The sequence below is a fragment of the Anopheles darlingi genome, chromosome 2, assembly GCF_943734745.1.
Source record: "Anopheles darlingi chromosome 2, idAnoDarlMG_H_01, whole genome shotgun sequence".
In the NCBI taxonomy this organism is placed as follows: Eukaryota; Metazoa; Arthropoda; class Insecta; order Diptera; family Culicidae; genus Anopheles; species Anopheles darlingi.
In genome coordinates this window covers 27,334,077-27,336,902 of record NC_064874.1, presented here as the reverse complement: position 1 = coordinate 27,336,902, position 2,826 = coordinate 27,334,077, and the positions used below count along the sequence as shown (strand labels likewise).

Sequence of the window (2,826 nt, the reverse complement as noted above, 5' to 3'; positions counted from 1 at the left end):
TCCCTTGTTGGAGAATAAAACGAGCAAATCATTGGAACACCGATTGTCCTTTCTCCTTAAAGCACAAAAGACCTCCAATTTCCGTTTACCAGTACAACCGGAACGCAAAACGAGAAGAATGTTTGATACTGGCGAACCTTATAAACCCTTCTGTGGAGGGACCAACTTCACCAGTCGATAACAGCTCATTATTGCCGTCGTCAATTATCATGTATTTCAATTTCCCGGCTCCCAAAAACCACATTCGAAGTGCGTCCACGTAGTCAGATGATGCTTAATGAGCACTTTTCATTGCAGGTGGAAATTGATATGGCTCGCTATACATGAATTCCTGCAAAGCGTGGCTTTACTGCAACTAATTAACACTCGGGAACGTGGAAGCTACGCACACCGCGCCCGGTTGCATGCGCTAATGAGGTTTTCGGTTTCGGAGGACTGAACTCGACCGAAGCCGAAAGCGAAGCGACTGAAGTAATCTCCCAAGGTTTCATGTTGCTCCGTTGCTAAATGGAACATAAATCATAATTGACATTCCCTTCGAAGCCTTCGCCATCGTCCTCGTCCTCACCGTCGTTCGCGTTATCCTCACTGCGCCCCGTTAACACCTTCGTCTGCGAGCTGCATTTGCCGCGGCTATTGCCTCTTCTTTATGATTTTGCACCCAACCTGCCAGTTGGATTCTTTGCCTCCTTGTCGTCTCCAAACCAACCGAGGTGGGACTCCCAGGACGAATCCGATAAAATGCAGACGGAGACCATCAGCCCGGGGGACACATGGACACAGCGCATGGATGCTGTTATTAATTGTATTTGTTGTTTGTCTGATCGTTCGCCTCGTCCAGCGCTTTAAAACGCTTATCAGCGCCGGAGCGTTACTGGTGGCTTAAGCCTGTTTAGTTTGTTGCTCTCGATTTGTCACCGCTACCCACGGAGCGATCCTTCGGACGTAGTCGAAGTCCTCTGTTTTTGGTTTTCTCAAGCCCCCTGCCTCAAGTCTCAAGTCCAAACCCCTTGCCCCAGCATAAGAAAAGGCTCTTGGCACCCACAGTCCACCCGTGTGCCACGATAAAGGCGACATACGAGCGACATCGTAATGTCCCGGCCACCTTCCGCCACCTGGTTCCGCACGTACGCACACCCCGCTGTTGTTCGAGTGCTGCTCTTTCTGCTACAGATGGGTTTATACCTGAGAAGAACTTGGATTGACGATGCGGCAGCAGAAACAGGAATTCTCGTCGAATCCCGCGAACGCGCTGCATCCCACAAGATCCGCCGTGTATTCGTGGGAAAGAGAGCAACCGAAAAGGAGATAAAGCGAGGGAGAGAGAGAGAGAGCACGCTCATGAACGAGAGACAAGAAGGTCCCAGACGCGACAGGCGACGAACCGACGGCAATCAAAACCGAACGCACCACAGCCACTGCGGCGGTGGACTCTCGATGGAACTCCGGCGACGGCGGCTCGGAATCGGAATCGAATCGTTCGGTGGTAGCCCGTTGGCGGTGCAACGTACGGGGGAAACGGGTGCAGGGGGGTGCGCTGGGAGCGGGTTAGCGCCCGCGGAGCTTCGGAATGGTGGCGCGTAGGCGTCTTTAAAAGCGTTCGAAGCGAAGCACGGGACAAGACGGACGGACGGAGAGTTCGAAAACAGGCGTGTGGGTAGCAAACCCTCCCGTCCTCTTGTCGACTCCCCAATCCCCACCCAGCCGGGCTGGGTCCTCAGCAGCCCTGATGATGGTTGCTGTGGAGGCTGTTGCTGTTGGTGCTGCTGTTGCTGCAGAGGTGTGGACGACACAGTGGAAATCGCTTTGATTCCATTGCCCCACGTGCCTCCCCACCACTCCTACAGACGGTTCCTTTGCTCCAATCTCCCGCCACCCGCGGGCCCGAGGCTGCCCCAAGTACCCCCGTCGGGGGGAAGGAGGAACGAATGGATCGATTGTCGCGCGCGCACACAACATCTGGCATTTCGAGTACCGATTTGCCGTTTTCGGAAGTCATTGGCACAAAAATGGACATGCGTATCGGTTGTGCCGTACCGGAAATAAGCGAACGGTCCGAAAATCCGATCCCAAACCGTCACCGGACGGGCGAGTTGACGAGTTTTTTTTGTTTTGGGCAAGAACGAACGAAATCGCAACGATCACCGCAGAGATCGTCCTCGTGAGGCACATCGTTGTGCTTAACTATAAGGATCACGCAAAGGATACTCACTCACACGTGTGACTGTGTGACGCGTCGAATCAGTCAGCTGCACTCGGAACACCTTGTCAAAGGTCAGGATAATGTACGATAGGGATGAAGGAATACACTAAACGACACTTCAAAACACTTCCTTTTCGTCACCACGTCGGTAACCAATGGATAAGCTGACCGATAATCTAGCACCCGGGCAGTTGACTGCCCAAGAATTCACTTCTTATCACTCCTGCACTAGACTGGAAGTCCTGGCCACGGTCCCGTACACGGCGCGCACGTCCTCGTCGTCCGGACGTATTTGGTGGTATTTCAACCCGATCCCGATCGATCGCGACAAAGATCGACCAAACGCTGCGCGATCTCACAGCAGACTGAAGGCCGCGCATCGCGTACCACACGCGTCTAGACACGGCACGGCACGGCGTCCGCGCGTCCGCGGACCTCGGCACTAGGTCGGCTCCATGGTTTGGTCGGCGGTAGGCGGATCTGCTGTTGATGCTTTGGATCTTTGGGACAGGGAATGAAGTGAAGAGGTAAGGGCTGAGGCCCACACTTTCGGATGCCGCTCGACGACGACGACGACGACGACGGATAGCAGAGCAGAGCGGTTTGTGAAACAGATTACGATT

At 54.0% G+C, this 2,826-nt stretch overlaps 1 protein-coding gene across 2 annotated transcripts in view; it reads right to left on the bottom strand.

Annotated features, from left to right (window-relative positions):
* LOC125949893 (cartilage oligomeric matrix protein) overlaps positions 1-2,496 on the bottom strand; it is a 9,019-nt gene extending 6,523 nt beyond the window's left edge. The window contains exon 1 of one of the 2 annotated variants that reach the window (XM_049677343.1): positions 2,213-2,496. The gene's annotated coding sequence lies outside the window, so the exon portion shown is untranslated. The remainder of the gene's footprint in view (positions 1-2,212) is intronic. The other variant, XM_049677344.1, reaches the window with a different exon arrangement.
* Between the last annotated feature and the right edge of the window lie 330 nt (positions 2,497-2,826).